Source organism: Pelodiscus sinensis, chromosome 15, assembly GCF_052426305.1.
Source record: "Pelodiscus sinensis isolate ZL-2025 chromosome 15, ASM5242630v1, whole genome shotgun sequence".
Taxonomy (NCBI): Eukaryota; Metazoa; Chordata; order Testudines; family Trionychidae; genus Pelodiscus; species Pelodiscus sinensis.
Genome location: NC_143066.1, coordinates 24881362 through 24890135, shown reverse-complemented (window position 1 = coordinate 24890135; position 8774 = coordinate 24881362). Strand labels below are relative to the sequence as shown.

Below are 8774 nucleotides of genomic sequence, written 5' to 3'. Positions count from 1 at the left end.
TTCAAGCAGGCTGTCAGTCTGCACCCGGGCATGCCGCGCTCCGGGGCTCTGCCTCTTCCCAGGGGAGAGGGACGAGAGGTTTGCGCTCCTGTCTCTTCCCGTCCCCCTCCCCAGGGGTGCAGCGCAGCACGGGCTGGTCTTGCGCCCGCGACTGTGTCCCTCTGTGTTTCAGATTGCGCCTGGGGCACTCCTGCCCTTGTCTGTCTCTCTCCCCGCAGGGGTCACATCATTGGACTAGCTCACTTGCTGGGAGCAGGTTGCCTTTGATCTGCCGCTAGCAGTAGCTTTATGTTGATGGGGGGGGGGGGGGAGACGGTCTGGAGACTTTCAAGTTAATTTAATTGTACTTGCAGGCAGAGTTGTCATACTCACTAGGGGCACATCTCCACAGCAGGGCTAAAGCCGAAATAAGCTGTGCACCTTGAGTTACATCAATTGCATGTAGTTTAAGACTAAATAACTTATTTCAGCTTTCTGCCCCATCTACACAGTAGGGAGTCCCAGTTAGAGCATTCTTCTTCAGACTCCTCTTACCCCTCGTAAAAATGAGGGTTACAGGAGTCAGAGTAAGAAGTCCTCCAGCTCGACATTATTTCGACAGTATGTCAAAATAACTTCTTGTAGTGTAGATGCGGAGTATGTTATTTCAGAGTGTCATCAGTTATTCTGAGATAATGCTGCTGTTCAGACATAGCCTACAGTTCTCTGCAGCATGCTAAGGGTTACAGGGATACTACTTAAAGGGCTACGTCTACACTGGCAGCTTCTTGCGCAAAAACTCTTCCAGAAGAGAGCGTCTACACTGGCATGTGCTTTTGCGCAAGAGCATCCATGCCAGTGTAGACGCTCTCTTGCACAAGAAAGCTCTGATAGCCATTTTAACCATAGGGCTTTCTTGCGCAAGAAATTCATGGCGCCTGTTTACACTGGCCTCTTGCGCAAGAACAGTTGCGCAAGAGGGCTTATTCCTGAGCGGGAGCATCATAGTTCTTGCACAAGAATCCCTGATTTTATACAATAGAACATCAATTTACTTGTGCAAGAACACACGGCCAGTGTAGACAGGCAGCATGTTTTTGCGCAAGAGTGGCCACTTTGGCGCAAGATCGTGCCAGTGTAGACACAGCCCTCTTGTGTAAGACTGTACTTTTGTTTGGTATGATTGCTTTTACTATTAGCCACTGAACATTGGGAACTCTGTGGCAGGAAAGATGTTCCAAAGCAGAGAGGTCACAGCTAATCTTCGCCCAATAATTAAAGCAATAGTCTCGATCTCGTGATACTCTTCTAAGTTCCCTGCTCCGTCATAGACTTCTGTGTGATCCTGGGCAAGTAACTTGTGCCTTTCTGGGCACATCTACATGGCCCCTGTCCTGGAAAAAAAATAGTTTGAATTCTAGCTGCTAACATGAAGTAAAGGCCAAATTGCTGTGTCATCACTTCTGTTTTAACTGAGATAATGATGTGGGTCAATTGTCCAGAATGAAAAACACATTTTTTTTGCAGTGTAGATATTCTCTATAAATGTTTTAGTTCCCAATCTGTAAAACTGAGATAATAGCACTTGCCACATCTTTTATTCTGACAGAAAAAAAATTACAGATTGTGAAGCACTTTGGGAACTGATGAAAAGTGCTATTAAGATTTATGTATTGCACTTCATCAGTTGAACCAATATTAGACCTCTCTGCTATAGGCTAGACCCAGTGGTGGGCAACCTGTGGCCCAAGGGCTGTCTGCAGCCCATGTGTAGTCTATAAGACATTTTGTTTACTGTTACCCAAGCACAGGGTTGCCAGATTTTGCTGGTTTCCATTAGGGATGTAATAGTGTAATAGAAAAAGCTTATATGTTAATGCTATAGACTACATGCATTTTCCCCCCTCCGCCCCACCAGTAAATTTTTTAACAGGCTGGCCAGCAGCCTGGCTCAGTCCAGGTTTGCAATGGGTCCAGGACCTACCCCTGCTGTGGCTCTGCATTTAAAGTGTACTAGGAGAAAAGCAGACAGGCAGGCTGGCTCAGCCCCAGCTTGCGCCAGGTCCAGGAGCTCATACCTCCGCTGGACAGGAGCTGCTGCCACCCCACACTGCTTCCTCTGTATCAGGGCAAAAAGGCAAAAGGCAGCCAGTCCGCAAAGGGAGTTGGTTTTTAAACTGGCTCCCCTCATGGACCATCTCCCACCTTTGATACAGAAGCAGCAATGCTGAGTGGCAGGGAGCTTCTCAGAAATGGGGCCAGAGCACATTGGCTGCCGGCCCCGCCCCTGGGTACTATAGAATAGTAACCAATAAGAATTCATGAGGTTAATCGACTATTCAATTAACCGATATTTAACGTGCTTCCCCCTTCTGTCCTGCCCTTCCTCACGTCAGCCACAGGTGAAACCATCTCTGCCTGAAGCCAGGCAGTCCAGACTGTCCTGCTACCTCTCAACAGATGGCCTGGAGCCCTAGCAGCCTCTCTTGGGCAAGCCCCAGTGGGGTGCAGAGTCCAGCCCCCGCCCCACTCCACGGACGTCAAGGGAGGGACATTGACTTGCATCAGTGGGAATGTAACTGGAACGTGCCGCTGCCCCCATCCTGTGTGACATAGGACCAGCCAACCACCAGGGGAAAAGCAGGGGCACTCCATGGAGAAGCTGTCCTTCCTCGGCCACCAGAACCCCCTGACAGCACAGACTCAAGAGAGCTGCAGCCTGCAACTTTTCTCCGGGAAGGTGCTAACACCAGTTGCTCCAGCAGTATTCTGCTTGGCATTCCCCTCGAAGCCCTGCAGTGGGAGGAGTGTCTCCGTCAGTCAGCCAACAGCGAGAGCAAACTGTGTGTTCTCTTCTCATTGATGCCCCATATCAACTCCAGCAATGCACGGTTCCAGCCAGCCTGAGCCAGGCCAGCGCTTCTCAAGCACATTGGGGAGAGGACAGGGGGAGAAAGGGAGGAGGCTGCATGGCTGAGGGGGTGGGGCAGCAGGACGCAGAGTGACGTAATGTTGTCACTCTGAGTATGTCTACACTAAAGAGTTTTGTCGGAAAAATGGCCTTCTCCCTTAGGGCCTCCGGATGCACACCCCAGCCTGATGGGCCTGGCAGATGGCAGCTGTCCACAACCGCTGGACCTCACCTCAGGGATGTTGTGCTCCCCCACGTCGAGGTTGGTCAGCAGGCACTGGAAACGTGCCTTGAGGCGGCCGAAGGCGCACTCCACCTGGATCCAGGCCCGGTCAGGTGGGCACTGAATTGGTCCCTGCTGAGATAGGGCTAGTATAGGGTTTCATAAGCCATGGCATCAGGGGGTGGTCCACATCCCTCAGGATGCAGAGTGGCATCTGTCCAATGGCAAGTTCATGGCAGGGGAAAAGTGTGCCCACCTCCAGCTTGTGGTACAGGCTAGAGTTCCTGAAGACTCAGGCATCATGTGCCCTGCCCTGCCTGACCACCCAACAAAAATGTCTGCAGCACCATGGAAAAGTAGCCCTTCCTATTAATTTACTGGCCTGCTCAATGCTCTGGTGCTCAGATTGGGATGTGGGTCCCATCAATGGCTCGGGTGCAGTTCAGAAACTCCAGGGCAACAAATCCAGCCACGTCACGTCCATGTCTCCCAGACAGACGACCTTCTGCAGCAGGAGGGAGTTGATGGTCCTCACCACCTGCAGAAGGAGACAAAAGAAACAAACAGAGAATGAAAGAGGGGGTTCCTGAGCTCTTGGGAAGTACCCGCCCTGCTTCCCACCCTTCCCCCTGAAACACCCCAGGAACCACTTCCTATGAGCCCCTCCTCTCTAGCAGCAGGGCTGTGTGAGGGGCAAGATGGCACAAGCTCCTGAGGTTGGGGCTTTCCCACTGTCCCACTCCACCCCATACAGCCCCTAACCCCCCTTTCCCGAGGGTCTCTTGTAACACTCCCCCCCCCCCCGCAGGGACTGCAGCCCAAGAGCTCCTTATCTCCATGAAAAGGGCCCTGATGGTGGACTTCCCCACACTGAACTGGTTGCCCACCAACTGGTAGCTGTCGGAGGTGGCGAGCTTCCAGAGGGCAATTGTAACCCGCTTCTCCAGTGGGATGGCAGGCTGCAGGTTGGTGTCGTGTGTCTGGAGGGCAGGGGCGAGCCAGGCACATAGCTCCAAAAAGCTGGCCTTCCGCATGCGGAAGTTTTGGAGCCACCACTCCAGGACCAGCCGGTCCCACCAGTCCAAAAACTGCAGCATGGCCATGTAGGACCATTGCATGCCCAGGGGCAGCTCCAGCTCCATGGCACAAAGAACAAAACTGTGGCATCCGAAAAAGAACAGGGCAACCACAGCAGGCACTACGAGAGCTTTGCTGTCCCTCGAGGAGGTAGCAAGCACACAGCAGAAGCAGAGAAATGGCTGTCCAGGGGGGTCCCTTTTAGCTCATGTTTCTGCAAGGCTCCGACACCAGCACTCAGAAGCAACTGATGACCTAAAGCCCTGCCTGAAGTGGTTCTGGGTGGCCTTTCATGTGAGAGAGCGTCCGATCAGTCTGGACATTCTCTTTCGCAAAAGCACATTGCTTTTTCTATGTGCTTTTGTGTGTGGACGCACTCTTTTGCAAGATTTTTTCAGAAGATCTCTTCCAAAAAAAGTTTCTTGTGCAAGAATCCTGCAGTCTAGATGTAGCTTCTGTGGTCCTGCAGGAAAAATTTTTTAGAGAGAGATTTTTTGCATTCCAAGTTCACCCATTTTGAGAAGAGAATATAATTACTTTAATATTGTAGAAAGCTGGTATCTTTTAGAAAAGAGTTGCCTTGTTTGGGAAAAGTCAACAGAAAATTCTCCACTAGCAAAATTTTATTTTGCCATTTGAAAAATAGTGAAACGATTCTCACTATTTTTTTCCTTTTCCATGTTTATCCTGAATAAATTGTAGTTAAACTCTTTAAAGGGTTTAGTTAGCATGTGAGTGTAACTATATAGGATGGTGATTGTGTCAAAATTATAATTCCATTTTTATTGCTTCTTAAACAAGCACTCATCCTGTATCAGGGACATTTTTACGTATTTTCAAAAGTGAGTGATCAAGACTGCCATCATGGTCTAAATTCCAAAGTCCTGCATTATAGCCCTTGATAAACTCCTTTATCCCCATAGCTCTTCTCTTCCTGTAAAGTACCACAGGAAAGATGAGTTTAATAGTGTTTGAAAGCTATTGCATTTGGACTCTGATGGACTAACCATTCTAAATAGATGGTCAAGTAACTTTCAGGCCCCAGCAAATATGCGTAGATGGCAGCAAGTAGGACCACATTTGAGGGCATATGTTAAGTGTTCAGTACCCAAATGTAATACAGGCAGTCCCCGGGTTACGTACAAGATAGGGACTGTAGGTTTGTTCTTAAGTTGAATCTGTATGTAAGTCGGAACTGGCTTTTAGAAAGCCCTCCGCGGCTTTGCTCTGCGTCTTCCTGGTCTGCAGACCAGGGAGACGCAGAGAAAGCCCCAGAGAACACGGGCGGCAGGACCGCGAGGTCCCGCAGTCCGTGTACTCTGGGGCAGCCCTGTTCATATCTGCAGATCCGACGTAAGTCGGGGACTGCCTGTACTTAAAGAATTATATTGAAATTTCCATGGAAGTATGATTACATCAATCATGCTGAGTGATAGCAACAATTCTATAGAAACACAGTGTAAGTTGGATCGCTGATGTCTGCAGTGGCACTATATACCTGTTATACACTGATATCAGAGAGTCAGGTCTAGTAAGTACAATTTTCTTTCTTTCCTAGAAGAATACTTAGTTGAGCAACCAGATCTTGTTGATCCCTGGAGAAGTTCTTTGATCCAGGATTAACTGTATGGTATCTAGCATTCTAGTCATGGATAAGTCTTTGCTCAAATGCCTCTAAACCTATGAGTAAAATACAAGTACTTAACTATAGGGCTGGAATTGATAATAAATGTATCAAGGGCACAGAACTGACATTCTTCCTCTATTTGTCAAATATTTTCAGTTCATGCAGAATGTATGCAGAGCTAGTTTCTAACCCACTTTCTTCTGACATCTGATAAATATTCAAACACACTAGAACCCAAATTAAAGATGATCCAGAACAACTTTAACTTGTGCATCAATCCATTACTGTAGCAACATTTAGTCTTAACTACATTACAGACAAAATTGTATTAATCTTATAGAAAATTCAGAGGAGTGTACAACAGAAAAAAGAATCCCATGCTTATTTGTGTGAGCTTATGTTTAGGGCTTCAATTTTTTCAGTTACTTCATTTTGTTTTTCAGGATTTGTGTTCTACGATGTTTGAGGTTTATGTAGATGTCCAGAAATTGTTTATTTCAGGGCTTTCTTTCTATGTACCATAAAGAGTAATGTATATAATTACTCATTACACCTTAAACTACTGTAATGAGTCATCTCTTTATTATGCTCCCTCGTGCACTCTAATACTGTAGTGCTGTTTGAAACGTTAAAGTGCACTGGGGAACTTGTAGTGTATACTAGCAGGGTCAATTCTACACAGATCAGTTAATGCACTTTAGAAATCATACCCTGAAGTCCACATTACTGCTCCATATAGACAGCTACTTAGATACAAATAGCCATGGTGGGGTTTGTGTGTGTGTGTTTATAGGATAAATATGAGAGTTTTTCAGGTGTCTCTTGTTTTATTTCAGGAATTTTCAGGCTTTATCAGTGGAAAACTTACAATGAGAAGCTCCACTTCTTTCTTCTGGTCTCCAATTTCTCCTCTGGAAACTAACTCCTCCCCCCCCCCCAAAAAAAGACTTCATAATATAGGAGAGAGACTGTTAAAACAAAGGTCTTAAAGTTAATTAATACCTACTAAAATCTTGAAGGTGACTGTAGCATGTTGCTGGTGCTAGCCAACCAAGAAATCTGACAATCACAGCTCCTGCTTTTAGTACATCACTGCATAATTGTTCCAATTGTAGGCTCTAAATAACAGGACTGCAGCGTGAGAAGAAAATCCTTATTAATCAGGATTAGAAAAGCAGAGTGAAACTGAAGTACAACTGATGGTCAAAAACGGGGCAAGCACATACACAGATGTATATTGACTGTTTGTTAAAATAAGGAAACAGATTTGTTCTGAAAACTGCAATGACTTATCTGCTTCCTGGTACAATTAACAGACCAGGTGTTAACTTTGATAAATCCTTATATGGTGCAAGCTAGCTGTTGTCTCTGATTTCCAGTAAGATAGTTGGAGTCAACTGGAGTACTTGAGATAATGCCTTTGATTTAACTGTGTAGGGAATGGGTAGAGATATTAAAGTCATTCATAACAGCCAGGACACTTGACATAATAAAATAGAATTATGAGCACTTGGAGGGTACAGAAGATTTATCTTGTTCTTGGGAAAGTTGTCCAGCTCTCTCTATTTCAATGGAGGCTATATTAGGGATGTGAAAAGTTAACCGGGTAATGCTCACCAGTTCCAGTTACCCATTAATCTGGGGGCTGGAGCACCTCCCTACCTGTTGCAGGCAGGGGGCTGTTCTAGCCCCATCAAGAGCTTGTTGTGGACAGAGGCTGCTCTGGGCAGGCTGGAGCAGCCCCTGCCTGCAGTAAGGGGGCCTCTTCAGCCCAGGGGGTTGGAGTGGCCCCCACACCTCCTTTAATCGGATAACCGGTTAAACAAAAGATTTAACCGGTTAACCTATTAAAGGGGCTTTTACCTCCTTATGTTATGTACACTGGCCCACAAGAGACCCTCTCTTTCTGAAAAAGGCTTAAAGACATTCTTGGTCCTGAGTGGGTTTGGTTAGACACTGAACTTGTTTTGGGAGTTGAAGTTGCTTCATTTGGGGGCTTGTCTTTTCAATCCTGTTTACATCCTGCTCCACTGAACTAGGTGCTTTTGGTCACAACTGTTACAATCTGACAAGCCAGCTTCTCCAAAAAGGAAGGGATGATTTTATTCAGAGGAGCAGAAATAACTGACCTCTGCTAAGATATCTTGAGAACCAGAACAACAACAGATCTATCATGTTGCCAAGGTCTAAGTTGGGGATATATGGTAATGGATAGGACATTTGACATAAATCATCTGTCTAATCTAAGGAATATCCAGGTACAAAATGGTTTGTTTCTCCTACATATTTACATATTGTAAAATGAGAATAATTCCATCATGTCACATTTCTCTACATCTCTCTAGATGTATTTAATCAACACCTCTGGAAGTTGTGCTGCCTGCTGACTTTTGTCCTGGGTGCAGATTCAAAAGGAGGGGAAAGATGTAAGACAATAATTGGCATAGAAAGCAGGATGAAATAGAAGCTTCACTTTTTTTTTCCTGAAGAAATATCACAAGAATTTAATAAGGTCTTCTCCTAAGAAAAAAGCGCTTCAGGCTAAATTGGCTGCGTCTGTTGAAAACAAATCAGGTGGGAATGATCTTCAGGAAGGTGCAGACACCATGTAATAAGCCAGATCTGTCAGGATGCAGTACATAATTGCAGCTGAAGTTTTAAGTCAGACTATGCCACAACTTACACAGGAAATTAAGACTCGCTGCTTTTTTAAATAAAGGGAGATGCCCTAAAGAACAAAACTTTTTGTGCTTTTACTTCTAATTGAGATTGGAGTTTTTAATGTGCATTTGCTGGGGTTAAATTAAAAACAAGATCCTGTATATTTAAATAAACAGAACAATCTTCTTTCATACAGAAAATGAATGCAGTGGGATAACTCTTACCATATCTACTGCAGCAGAGAAATAGATATGAGATAACCTTTAGCAATGGTAGATTTGTTTATAAAGCAATAC

General features: G+C 45.7%; 1 long non-coding RNA gene across 2 annotated transcripts; it reads left to right on the top strand.

Annotated features, from left to right (window-relative positions):
• The first annotated feature begins 2632 nt into the window (after positions 1-2632).
• Positions 2633-8558, top strand: LOC142818607 (uncharacterized). Of its 2 annotated transcripts, none has more exons than XR_016350722.1 (2): positions 2633-3226; positions 8163-8558. It is a non-coding gene; the product is annotated as an uncharacterized LOC142818607 (long non-coding RNA). The 2 variants fall into 2 exon arrangements; XR_012896159.2 differs by having other exon boundaries at positions 3922-8558.
• The last annotated feature ends 216 nt before the right edge of the window (positions 8559-8774 follow it).